The sequence below is a fragment of the Mus musculus genome, chromosome 12 (genome assembly GCF_000001635.26).
Source record: "Mus musculus strain C57BL/6J chromosome 12, GRCm38.p6 C57BL/6J".
Classification (NCBI taxonomy): Eukaryota; Metazoa; Chordata; class Mammalia; order Rodentia; family Muridae; genus Mus; species Mus musculus.
In genome coordinates this window covers 88278397-88292480 of record NC_000078.6, presented here as the reverse complement: position 1 = coordinate 88292480, position 14084 = coordinate 88278397, and the positions used below count along the sequence as shown (strand labels likewise).

Genomic DNA, 14084 nt, shown 5'->3' with positions numbered 1-14084 from the left:
TGTGGCAAAGAGCAAGTGGTAGGGGAAAGTAGTTTGCCTATCAGTAGACAAGAGACAGAGACCAACAGAAAGGAGCCATTTTATACAAAAGCACACTTCTAAGGAACAGAGATCCATCTGCCTCTACCTCAGGAGTGCTTGGATTAAAGGTGAACAACACCTTTCCTGAGAAAGCCTGGTTTCTGAAGTTTTTTATGACCCTCCCCACTTTTCTCCCTTAATCCACTGCCCCACCAGAGAAGCACTGCTCTTATGATAAACAGAGGAATACAGTGTGAACAGAGGAACATGGTGTGGCAATTTTGAGAAGTCACTCTAACTCCTGTAGTACTTCTCTCTTAGTCTGTTGGTTATCTTTTACTGCCAACTTGAAGGAGTTTGGGATCCCCATGGAAGCAAAGATATAGGTATGTCTGTGGGATTTTGTAGATTAGGTTAGTTGAAGTGGGGAGACCTAAGAGAGACGTACTCAAATGTGGATGGTACCATTCACCAGACTGAACACCAGTGGAAAAACAAAGGTGGCTACCTTACTCTACTTCCTGACCACTGAGATGACCAACTTTCTCTGTCACATCCTCCTGTTACCATGATGCTCTTCACATAGGCCCACTCCCCTGGGGGCTGGCTGATTATGGAGAGAAATCACAAGAGCATGAACCAAAATAAACCTTTCTCTCCCCTTTTAAGTATTTGGACAACGCTGTTGAACTCTGGGCATGTAGCCTACATTCTAGGGCACAGGAAAGGGAAGGGTATAGAAAGCTTCTGGGATAAACACAGAGACTATTCACTTCAAGGGCTTACTCAGTGCAGTTCTGCTTAGTAGCATCATATTTTCAGTGTGTGGAAATCTACAGGGGATCAGACCTTGCTATACAATAGAAGAATCATGGACTATGATGGTTAGAAGAGCCCTAGAGTTCCACCCATGAAATTCTTTTGTTTTATATGAGAAGACCCAAGACCCAGTGGTCAATTAGTAGTGTGGGGAGGGTTGGAATCAAATTTTTAAATTTCCCCCTGTCCCCTAATTTGCGAGATGTAGTCAACGACTAGTTAGTTATAAAAGAGTACCATTCTTCATTCTCTCAATTCTTATTAAAATAGCCTGAAGATCCTAGGGTGTAATTTCTTTAGCCTTAGATTGTTGCCTGAGATTATTTTCCTTCTGAATTCATCACTGGTTCAGGTGGACCTTCCAATTTCAGAAGGTTGCCTTGAAATCAGCCTCATGGGGCTTGGACTCAACTCTGTTTATGGTAGTGGTTCCCAATCTGTGACCCCAAAGGGGTCACATATCAAACAACCTGCATATGAGATATTTATGTTATGATTTATAGTAGTATCAAAACTACACTTATGAAGTAGCAACAAAATAATTTTACAGTTGGGAGGTGTGATTGTTTGTATATTCTCAGACCAGGGAATGGCACTATTAGAAGCTGTTGACTGGATAAGAGATGGCTCAGCAGTTAAGAGCACTGACTGTTCTTCTGAAGGTCCTGAGTTCACATCCCAGCAACCATATGATGGTTCACAACCATGCATGATGTGATCTGAAGCCCTCTTATGGTGTCGGAAGGCAGTGACAATGTACTTACATATAATAATAAATAACTGAATCTTTAGGAGATGTGGCCCTTTTGGAGTAGGTTTGTCACTGAGGGTGTTGGGGTGAAGACCCTCATCCTAGATGCCTGCAAGCCAGTATTTTGCTAGAAGATTTCAGATGAAGATGTAGAACTCTCTGTTCCTCCTGTACCATGCCTTCCAGGGTGTTGCCATTTCCTACCTTAATGATGATGGACTAAAGTGTTGGAGTCCGTCAAAAGACCCTCATTCACAAAGACCACAGAGATCGACATCACTGCAAACCACAAGAGAATTTTTATTTATCCAATACGTTAAGGAACCCCCCCCCCCTCAGCACGCAGGCAAGAGGAGAGACCCCGAACAAAGAAAGAACACACTTTTTATACCTTGTAAGGGGCAGATTTAGGCAACAGGGCTAGCTGGCTTAGTCTCATTGGTGTAGTAAGTAACACTTTCAGGCATTGGTTGGTTTGTATAGGGTGACTAAGTAACCCTTTGGCCTAGTCCCTCACTCTGACTGCCCTTGTGGTTGGTCAGTATGTTTTGAACTTATGGGTCAGCTATTAACATCACAGCTATAAGTCACAGCTATTAACATCACAGGGAATTCTAGCGACAAGGTCAAGGCAGGTTTTGGTTTTTGTCAGAATTCAGTGTGGAGCAGGGTAGGGGAACTTTTCTGGGAACTGCTAATCTTGTTATGGTTATTTTTCTGAGAACAGTTCATTTTGTTTTGGTAGCTGTAGACTTAGTCATTTTGACCATTAGTTTGAAAATTCCCTCAGAAAGGAAGGGGCTAGGTTGTCTTGAACTTATATTGGATTCTACAGAACCTCTCTGAACTTGTAAGCCAAACATAGTGAAGTATTATCCTTATAAGCGTAGCCTTGTTTATGGTTTCTGCTTACAGCAGTGAAACTCTAGTTCAGGCAGAAGTTGCTATCACAGACTGTGTTATTGCTGTGATAGTTCTGACCATGTTTTTGTTTGGAACAATGTGGATTTTGGGACTTTAGATATGAAAAGCAGTGGAATGCTTCAATGGGGCTTGACGGGCTATCTTAGTAGGAATATGAAAGACTTTGTTACTGAGTGTGTTCTGAATTGTGTAGTCCTGGCCCAAGAGATTTCAGTGGAGAACTTCAATTCATGGTCTAGAGACTGTTTTGTGGTCTTTGGGTGAAAAAATGTGGCTACCTTTTTCCCTCATCTAAAGAATCTACCTGAGGTGAAGGCTTAGAGACTCATATTAATTGCAATGACAAAGGGAGTCTCCGAAATGCCCAACATAGACTTTTTTCTCAGCTTAAGTCTCATGAACAGCATTTTAAACAAGCATAGCAAGCTGAGAAAATCAAAGTATAAAACACATGGCTTGAGTATTAAAAGGGTATCAGGAAGTAAAATGGAGCTGAATTCTGTGTTCAAGGATATAACAAAATAAGGGAGTGGTATTTTGAGGCAAGATCCTACCCAGCTAAATTTAGATCCAGGAATAGTGGTGTACACCTTTAATCCCTGGACATAAAGCCAAGCCGACCTCTGAGTTCAAGACTAGCCCAGGACACAGCAAATTCTAGGTGAAGAAAATCTTGTTTGTTTGTTTGTTTGTTTGTTTCTTGAGACAGGGTTTCCCTGTGTAGCCCTGGCTGTCCTGGAACTCACTCTGTAGGACAGGCTGGCCTCGAAATCAGAAATCCACCTGACTCTGCCTCCCAGGTGCTGGGATCAAAGGCGTGTGCCACTACACCCAGCTGAAAATCTTAAATCCAGGCATGGTGGTATACACCTTTTATCCCAGGAGACAGGCATGCAGATCTCTGAGAAGAGCCACAACAGCCAAGTTTAGGCAGTGAAGGAGTTGGAAAAGAAGCTGGAGATAATATTCTAGGACAAGGGGGTGTTTTCCAGTGGGGAACCCTCACACCTTTTTGCTGTTGTTGGAGTCCACCAAAAGACCCTCACTCACAAAGACCACAGAGACTCTACATTAGGGAAAAAGAATCATCTTTCTAACGTCTCTTTGTCCTCCTTCAAAGAATATGTTACACACCAGGTAGGTCATGGATTCGGGTCCTGGTTATGGAATGTTCTGGGAGAACATACATTTTTCCATTTTTCTATAAGGATTGTTTAAGCTAGGGAGCAGAGGTAACCTAGTCACAACCATGGCTATAACCTCTTGAGGGCTTCCTTGGTGACTTGGCTGCTCAGAAGCTGGGGTCTTTCATGAGTTGCCTTCCCTGCCAGCTTCCTTCCTTCCTTCTCTGCAAGAAAGCACATCCCTCTTGCTTTTGGGATTTCACTATCTGCTTTGACATCCCTTGGCGGGTTGTAACCTGGAATTGTAAGCCAGATAAGCCCCTCCTCCTGGAAATTGGGTCTTGCTGGAGTATTTTAACAACAGCCACAGAAATGAAACTGGAACCAATAGATGATATTTACTAGTGTGGTTCTAGCCTTGGTCCAGAAAAATAAGAGTGAGTTATGCTAAGAGTTAGAGGTAGCCAATATTGGAGTCTTCTTCAGGCACTATGATATAGGTTAGTAGGACTATGAGGGGGAAGGTAGAATTTGAAATGGATGCACACAAGAAAAATACCAGGGGTGTTGTGTGTATCCTGTGCTTACCATAGCAATGGCAAAAAGTAAAGTCTCAAAAAGGCTGGGCTTGGGGATCCCAAACTCTCAGTTAGTTTTCATTTGTATGCTTTTAAATGTCATTTGTAAAAACTAGCAGATATGGGCTGGAGAAATAGCTCAGTTGTTCAGAGCATTGGCTGTTCTTGCAGAGGACTTGGTTTGGTTCAAGATGCTTTGTCCAGTAACTGCTCCCAAAGGAAAAGTTACTTTTCTCCAAGGGGGTCTCACTATGTACAAAACCACTCTTAAGAGGAAGCCCCATACCCAGAAGGAGATGGCCACCACAAAATGAACTCAGTAGAGTTTCTGGGGATGTTGTGTTTATTGTTAATTTGTTTTGTCCTATTTCGGATGGTTGGCTTGTTACTAAGCCTTTGTCACATCTTAAGGAGATGGAGATGAACTTTCTGGTTGACTTTTGCTGCTCTGTTTTCACTGGATGCAGCAGGACTTCATGTAATTGTCATATGTGCCTATGTCAACTGCTTTCCTGTGTTATTTTGTGTCCCAAAGTGGATATAAGTAACAAAACCTGTGGCTTCTTCAAGCTTTCATTCATTTTGTGAACTGGAGAAACATTTTTGTAAGAGTTATTTACTTTTATGAGAATATGCTAGCTGTCTTCACACACACCAACCAGAAGATTGCATCAGAACCCATTGCAAATGGTTGTGAGCCATCATGTGGTTGCTGGGAATTGAACTCAGGACCTCTGAAAAACAGTCAGTGCTTTCAAATGCTGAACAATCTCTCTAGAAGATGGCCACCACAAAACCTGAAATTATTTTCGTCATATTCCAACCATGTCCATTCAGACTGCAGCAGTGCATATTTGTGTGTGTTCTAGTGATATATTAAAGGCATGATAAACACAGGTAACCTTCTAATCTTGTGTATTCTAAACTTCTTTAAACTATTCAAATGGTATCTGAATCTACTAAGTGTTTTATGAAATCTTAGACTGCTCTCTCTATCTATCTATCTATCTATATATATATATATATCAACATCCCTTGGAAAGATAAGATGAAATTTTTATTAAGCTATACAATCCAATGTTGTGTGCAGAAATTTTGATAAAAAAATTATTTCCAGCTCTCAGGGCAAGACAGCAGCAGTGAAGTCCAAAAAGTAGGAGCAGAAGCCTCCAGGGCAAGTGAGAGGAGGAATTCCAGTGTCCCCAAGCATGGCCTCTCAAGATACTGGTGTTCCCACGGAGAGTAAAACCAAAAAAAAGAAAACTGGTACCCCAGCCAGCCTCTGCCACAAGGGCAGGGTCCGAAGGAAAGAAAAAAGAAAGACAGAGGAAGACCCAGCCAGGCCCAGAGGGAAGGAAAAGGTTTGTGCAGACAAGAAACTGCCTGCTAGTAGCCCCAGGGGCAAGGCCCAGGGGCCTAAAGGAACCAAGAAAAAGTCATCCTCTGTGACCACAGTGGCCAGCCCAGGGAAAGGGGGGATGGGCTGCACTTCCAACACAGGGCCCCAAGGCTCTAGGCATGGTCCTGGTGCACCACTGACCTGGAAAGTTGGCAGTACAAGGAAGATGCCTTCGGGCAAGTTGGTGGAACAGAAGGCCCGCTCCCTGAATGAAGGAGCCCCCCAGGACACCCCTAAGCTCAAAAAACGGAACCTGAGACACACAGAGCTATTTGGGGCTGAAAGCAAGGAGGAGGACTCAGGACTGGGAGCGGGAGCACCCCAGGTCTGGCCCCGACCCTGCCCAGCATGAGCTCAGATCAAAATCAGACTCCAACTCCAGCCTGGGGCTGGAAGAGATGAAGTTTCCCAATTGTCTCAAGGCCTCGCCACCTGTGACCCCTGCAATGCCCTCCCCATTGTCCTCTTCATTCTCCTCCTCGCTGTCCTCAGGAGACAGCCAGTGTGCAGAGGAGGATGTGGATTACTCGGCTCTGGAGAAGGAGGTGGACTTCCATGTGGACCCTATGGAGGAGTGCCTGCGGATCTTCACCGAGTCCAACAGGGTGAAGATGTAGGACAAGGACTGGCTGACCCAGCAGCCACCCAAGGAGAAGGCTGAGGAAAAGATGCTTGCGGGACTAACCACTTCATTCCCAGGGCAGAAGAGGGAGGTCTCACACCTTTGCAAGCCAGGCAAGGGGGCAGAGGCCCCAAAGAAGACCCCCGTGGCTCCTGCAGCACAGTCCGTAACTGCTCAGGAGGTGTGGTACCTGCGAGCACAGCAAGCACTAAGGGAGTTGGCCAGTTGGCTACAGGCCACCCCAGGGTCAACTGAGGGGCTTTCCAAGAGGGTTCTCCCTGCCAGCAGCAGCCAGGTTTCCCACAGTCCCAAACCTGGCAGTCAGCCACTGAAGACACCCACGCTGTCAAGGATGGCATCTAAGATAACAACCAACTTCACCCCCAAATGCATCGTCCACAGCCCATCACTCCAGAGTCTAAAGAAGCCCGTTATCCCGAAAGAATTTGGCGGCACGGTCCCCATTGTGGTCCCCCAAGGTTATCTCCACCTGTTCATTGAGGAGTTTCTCAAGTTCTGTTCGTCCAAACAGGAGGCCATTGAGAAGGCCCTGAACGGGGAAAAGGTGGCATATGACCTCAGTTCCAGCAAGAACATATACCTGAATGTGGCCGTGAACATCCTTAAGAAGCTAAGGGGGCTGGCCCCCAACACCATGCTCAACCTCAGCAAAGCCAGTGGCCGCAGGGTTGTGTCCCATGAGGTTGTACTGGGGGGCAAATTGGCAGCTAAAACCAGCTTCTCACTGAACAGCCCCAGCAGCCAGCAGGTAGAGGAGCTGAGAGCACTGATACCCAGTGCCTCTGCAGGGTATGCCCTGTACTGCCACCTTAGGGAGTACTTACTCACTCAGGAGCAGCTGAAGGAGAATGGCTACCCCTTCCCCCACCCAGAGCGTCCAGGGGCTGCAGTCATCTTCACTGCCAAGGAGAAGAAGCCCAAGGACCCCTCCCGCAGAATTTGCCATCGCTGTGGCATTGAATTCCCTGTGTCCTCTGCGGGCCTCTGTGTGAGCAGTGCAGAGTGTTACTACCACTGGGGGAGGCTGCAGCTGAATCGAGTGGCAGGGGGCTGGGAGTCCCAGTATGTGTGCTGCTCAGCTTTGGTTGGCTCTGTAGGCTGTCAGGTCGCCAAGCAACATGTGCTCGATGGCCGGACAGAGAACCTGGAGGGTTTTGTGCGCACTTTCCAGAAGGAGTTGCCCAAAGATGCCCATGCGGGGGTCTTTGCTCTCGACTGTGAGATGTCCTACACTACATATGGCCTGGAGGTGACCCGAGTCACAGTCGTGGACACAGACCTACAAGTCAAGTATGATACCTTTGTCAAGCCTGACAATGAAGTTGTCGACTACAATACCAGGTTCTCGGGGGTGACAGAGGCCGACCTTGTGGACACAAGCATCACTCTGCGGGACGTACAGGCTGTCTTGCTGAGCATGTTCAGTGCAGACACCATCCTCATTGGACACAGCCTGGAGAGCGACCTACTGGCTCTCAAAGTCATCCACTGCACTGTGGTAGACACAGCTGTGCTGTTCCCACATCACCGGGGCCTGCCCTATAAGCGCTCCCTGCAGAACCTCATGGCTGACTACCTCAGACAAATCATCCAAGACAATGTGAATGGGCACAGCTCCAGTGAGGATGCCAGTGCCTGTATGCAGCTTGTCATCTGGAAGATCCGAGAAGACGCCAAGACCAAGCCAAGACTCCCACCCAACACTACCATACCATCCCCCTTCTTCCAACCCTTGCTGCCCTTAGCCGGAATCCCTTAGCCCAGATGCACTTGGCCTCTTTTCAATTTGTTCAATAAAAAGTGATAGCTGACCACATGCCTCCAGAGCTTTTGCTTCAGGTCTGCAGTGAGGGCCCAAAGGTGGGACTAAGAACAACCCTCAGTTGAACTCCACACCCATCCAACATGTCACCTACTCCTCCCCCAGTCCTGTCCCATGGAGCCTGCTGCAGCCCAGGGCAGAGTTGGCCTAGCCTCTGTGTCCCATTTAGGCACCCCTACTCCTACCCCAGACCACCGCTCCAGACAGTGGGCTCTGCCTTCTGTTCCTTTGTATATAAGGCAGACAACAGGACAAGCCCTCATGGTTTGACACAGGGGTTGTCTCTTTATTTTACACTATTATTTTTATTAATTTTTAATTTAAACCTGCTAGCCTGCACACATCCTCCTCATTTGAGGGGTCCAATTCTGGGGCTGCTTGGATCCAGGGGCCGGACCCCTCATAGTCAGTCCCATGGGCCTGCATTTTGCCCTGCCTTGTGGGATAACTTCCAGAACTCACCCCAGCCCGTCAGGTCTCTCCAACCTCAGAGCCAAGCCAGCCTTTTGGCCTGGACTTCCAGGGACTCTGGGTTGTCATCCTGCAGGCTACTGCCTCCCTCTGTGAGTAGGAACAGAAGTAAATAAATGTTTGTATGAACTTTAGATTTCATAGTGTGTGGTTCTTTGGGGACAGACAGGATCTGATGCCTGCCTATGTGGCCCCTGTCCCAGTGGCCAGGGTCAAGAAAAATGCAAATGATTCCCTTGCCAAAAGCAACTCTCACCCTGTGGGTGGGCCCATGCTACCCAGATGTGGGAAATTTGTGAGGCAGCCCCAAGCTCTGGGTAGGCTGTGCCTGCCAGCCCTCCCCTAAAGGCACCTTGCTGTTGTCCCTGGTGCAGGCTGATGGCATGCCTACACTCCTTTTTGCCTGTTATGATCTGTTACTCAGACAAGTTCCAGGGTGGAGACTGGGAGCCCTTGCTGCCAGGTGTCCTGAGAAAGGGCCTGACCATCAAGGCCACTCTGTCCCCATGTCAGGAAACAAGTTTTGTAGCACTCATTAGATAGGTGACCTTGGCTTTATTGGCAGCCTCTAGTCATTTATCTGTGGGCAGAGTAGGCTGGCTGGAGTTAGACCCTTGCAGGATAGCTGGGTTGTGATGGTCAGGGTCCTGTGAGAACCCAGTCCAAATGTTCCCTCAAGCCACTTGGAGGGGCTGCAAGTCTATGGCCAGAGCAGATTCCATGGGCTATCCACATAGTGGGGATGCAGGGGCTATCCACATTGTGGGCATGCAGGGGCTATCCACATAGTGGGAATGAAGGGGCTATCCACATAGTGGGAATGCAGGGGCTATCCGCATAGTGCGTATGCAGGTGCTATCCACATAGTGGGAATGCAGGGGCTATCCACATAGTGGGCATGCAGGGGCTATCCACATAGTGGGTATGCAGGGAGCTGCAAGGGCTAAGGGAGCTTCCTTGGATAAGCCAGACAAGTACCCACAGGAGATTTCCTTGAGTACTTTGTCCCCTCTTCTACCATCTGTAAACAAGTTTTTAAAAACATAGATGAATGGTACCAATTTACTCACAAAGCCAAAAAAAAAAAAAAAAAACTTTCCAAAATGTATTTCAAAGGAAAACTTATTTAAAATTATATTTGTGAAAAGGTCAAGGCATTCCGATGGTCTCTGCTGGAAAACACTGTTGGCTCTCAGCAACTCCAGCAAAGTCCACCTGCACTATGAGCTCAAGTAGCTGCTGGGCTACCGGGATGGTTTGGAAGAATGCAGGTCTCTCCCCAAATGATCTTCATACTCTGGATGGGTGTGAGATCACATCCAAACAATACCTCACTCCACATGCAAGAGAATATTCCTTCCTCTGATAATTCACCATCCTCTGGATCTGCTTCAGGCTTGTCCCATCCTCACTACACAAGTCTCCTCTTGGAAGTATCCCACAATCCCCCTTAACCTCAACTCCAAATGCAACCCAGAGCACACATGAGGCCTCTTTCAAAGAACCTATTGTGCTTCAGGCCTCTCCGACAATCAAAACAGAAGGTTGCATTGAATGTTCGAATTGGCATCCAGGATGAGAAGAACACAGGGCCTGAGGCAGTGGCAGGAGGAGCAAGAGAGGAAGGTGTGAGCCCTCTCAGAGTTAGCATTCAAACAGCTAAAGAGATTTGACAATCTGAAGGAGCTGAAATTGCATAAGGAGTTCTAGGACTTAAAGGAAGTGATGGAGAAGAGTACCAGAGAAGCCCTGGGCCATCAGGAGAAGCAGAAAGCTGAGCAGTTTCACCCCAGAGCCAAGATTCTCAACCTAAAGCTTGGATAGTGTGATGGATTGTATATTCTTGGACCTGGGAGTGGCACCATATGGAGGTGTGGTCTTGTTGGAATAGGTGTGACCTGGTTGGAGTAGATGTGTCACTGTGGGTGTGGGCTTAAGACCCTCCCCCTAGTTGTCTGGAAGTCAGTCTTCCACTAGCCTCCTTTGGATGAAGTTGTAGAACTCTCAGCTCTGCCTGGGCCATGCATGCCTAGATGCTTCCATGCTCTCACCTTTGATGATAATGGACTGAACTTCTGTATGTGTAAGCCAGCTTCAATTAAATGTTGATTTTTAAGACTTGCCTTGGCCATGGTATCTGTTCACAGCAGTAAAACCCTAACTAAGACAGAGAGGCAGAGCAGCAGCAGCAACAGCAACACCACGACCACCACCATGTGAAGCAAGCAGAGCAGGAGCAGCTTAGGAAGGAGGAAGGCCAGGTCCATCTGCATAGCCTGTACCCCCTGCAAGAGGAGGTCCTGCACCTCAACCAGCAGGTGGATACCTCCAGTCAGCACAAAGAGCTGCTGAATGTGGACCTGGCTGCCATCCAGATCCTGGGCAACCACCTGTATGGTCTCATCTCCAGAATCATTCGAAACACCTTGAAGAGTGGCTATCCCACAGCAGAGAACCAAGCTAAGGTTGAGCTGGCCCTGCACAAAATGCAGGACCTCCTCTTGAATTTGGAGTCAGAGATCAACATAGGCCCTGAAGTGAAGAAGAATGAGGCCCTGGGTCAAGCAGCAGGAGTCAGAGGTGCATTGGGGGTCAGAGGCTCCTGCCCAGGGCTCTGTACCCAGCCCAAGCCCAGCAGGGACACAGAATAAAGACCAGCAGGGGAAGCTACAAGATAGTAAGATGCAGTGGTACCAGCAACTTCAGGATGCTTCTGCCAATTGTGTTTTCCTTTGAAGACCTGGCCAGCAGCAAGGACAGTCAGACCAAAAAGATAAAACTGGACTTGCAGAAGGCAGTCACCATCCCAGTGAGGCAGATCTACAGCATCTCAAATACAAAGCTGAAGGAGTTCTTTGACAAGATCCATAGCCTGCTCTCTGGAAAGCCTGTCCAATCGGGTGGGCATTCAGTGTCTGTCACTCTTAACCCTGAGGGGCTGGACTTTGTCCAGTACAAACTGGCAGAGAAATTTGTGAAACAAGGGGAGAAAGAAGTGGCCTCTCACCATAAAGCAGGATTTATTATTGCAGTGGTGGCATCTGGTATATGGATGCTTCACTCCAAAGTGGGAGACCTCATTATTGCTCATCTCCACAAGTGTCCATACTCTGTTCCTTTCTACCCACCTTTCAAGGAAGGGATGACTTTGGAGGATTCTCAAGGGATACTTGGCTACCAAGTGATGGATTCCAAGGTTGAACAAGAGTACAACTTTCTAAAAGCCATGTCTGGGATGATCCATTTCTATGCTGCCATAATCCAGCTCCGGTGTTCTTATAGAAACCAGCAGTAGGCTCATGCTCATGGCTTAAGTAATGGCTGGCAAGGATCTTAAACATGGAGCCTCTCCCAGATGTGACGTCCACTCTCCTGTATGATTTCTTGGAGTTGTGTGGGAATGCACTCATGAAGCAGGACCAGGTCCAGTTCTGGAAGATGATACTTCTCATCCAAGAGGATGACTTGCCTAGAATTGAATCTTCACAAGCTCAGGGTTCCTTCATACCTCTAAAGCAGTTCTTTGAGAAATGTCTGCAATGCAGGGAGATTTCTGTCCCCAGAGGCTTTCTGATGTTTTTGGCTTTTCTCCTTTTGTTGGGCTTGATATCTTTCACCACACTGTGTGGCAGGAGGGGCAACAATAAAGCAACTGAGAGATAGGATTTGGAAGAATCATGTAACATTGAGAAATTTGTTAGTGTGTTTTTATATATCTGTACCTTGTGAATGAGTCTTTTAGGGTTGGATAGATGGCTCAGTGTTGAAGAGCACTAATGAATCTTCCAGAGGTCTTTAGCTCAATTCCCAGCAACCACAGGGTGGCTCACAGCCATCTGTAATGGGATCCTATGCACTGTTCTCATGTGTATCTGAAAACAACTGCAGTGTACAATTAGAAATAAAAATAAATAAATCTTTTTTTTTTTAAATGAGGCTTTTGTACTTCACAGCCCTTTGTAGTTCTGTTTCAGGTTTGGTAGTTCTATAGGTGTTACAGACACATAAAAACTGCCCTTTCTAATTTTCACAAGTCACAAGGAAGGTTAAGAAAATAACACTCCTGGGCATATAGCTATACGTAGCTCCAACATGTAATAAGGACACATGCTCCAATATGCTCATGACAATCTTATTTATAATAGCCAGAAGCTGGAATGAAGTCATATGTCCCTCAACAGAGGAATGGATACAGAAAATGTGATACATTTACACAATGGAATACTACTCAGCTATTAAAAAGAATGAATTTATGAAATTCATAGGCAAATGGATGAATCTGGAATATATCATTCTGAGTTAGGTAACCCCATCACAAAATAGCACACATGATATGCACTCACTGATAAGTGGATATTAGTCCAGAAGTCCAGAAGCTCCGAATACCCAAGATACAAATCACAAAGCACATGAAACTCAAGACGAAGGAAGACCAAAGTGTGGATACTTCTATCCATCTTAGAAGGGGGGAGCAAAACACCCATGGAAGGAGTTACAGAGACAAAGTGTGAAGTAGAGACTGAAGAAATGACTATATAGGGACTGACTCACTAGGGGATCCACCCCACTTATATCTTTTTCTTTCTTGGCTCCAACTTGGTCTAGGGGGGCAAACTTAAATTTTCTACCTTACTAGCTCTCTCCTGAGAGGATCTGCCAGTACCTCACAAATACAGAGGTGGATGCTCACAGCCATCCATTGGACTGAGAATAGAATCTACAATGAAGGAGCTAGAGAAAGGACCCAAGGAGCTGAAGAGGTTTCCAGTCCCATAGGAGGAACAAGTATGAACTAGCCAATATTCCCAGAGCACTAAGGGATTAAACCACTAACCAAAGAGCACACATAGTGGGACTCCTGGTTTCAGCTGCATATGCAGCAAAGGATGGCCTAGACAGATATTAATGGGAGGAGAGGCCCTTTGTCCTATGTAGGTTGTATACCCTAGTGTTGGGGAATACCAGGGGCAGAAAGCAAAAGTGAGTGAGTTGGGGGGGGGGGCAGTGGATAGGGGAAGGGCAGTTTTTTTTTTTAAGGAGAAACCCAAAAAACAGAATGGGGATATAGATGAAATGTAAATAAAGGAACTTGAGAAGCAGAGGCAGTCAGTCTTCTGAGTTCCAGGCCAGCCTGCTCTACAAAGTAAGTTCCAGGACAGCTAGGGCTAAACAGAGAAACCCTGTCTCAAAAAATAAAAAACCAAAAAAACAAAAAAAAAAAAAAAGAAAGAAAGAAAGAAAGAAAAAGAAAGAAAGAAAGAAAGAAAGAAAGAAAGGTAGGAAGAAAGGAAGGAAGGAAGAAAGAAATAAAGAAAAACAAATGTAAATAAAGAAAATATCCAATAATAATAATAATAATAATAATGAGGAGGAGGAGGAGGAGGAGGAAGAGGAGGAGGAGGAGGAGGAGAAGAAGGAGAAGAAGAAGAAGAAGAAGAAGAAGAAGAAGAAGAAGAAGAAGAAGAAGAAGAAGAAGAAGAAGCAGCAGAAGAAGCAGAAGAAGCAGAAGAAGCAGAAGAAGCAGAAGAAGCA

General features: G+C 46.3%; 2 pseudogenes across 1 annotated transcript; both read left to right on the top strand.

The window, feature by feature from the left end:
• Positions 1 to 5410: 5410 nt before the first annotated feature.
• Positions 5411 to 9614, top strand: Gm7104 (predicted gene 7104; annotated as a pseudogene). Its single transcript, NR_033570.1, has one exon. The product of NR_033570.1 is annotated as a predicted gene 7104 (transcript).
• Positions 9693 to 12298, top strand: Gm21039 (predicted gene, 21039; annotated as a pseudogene).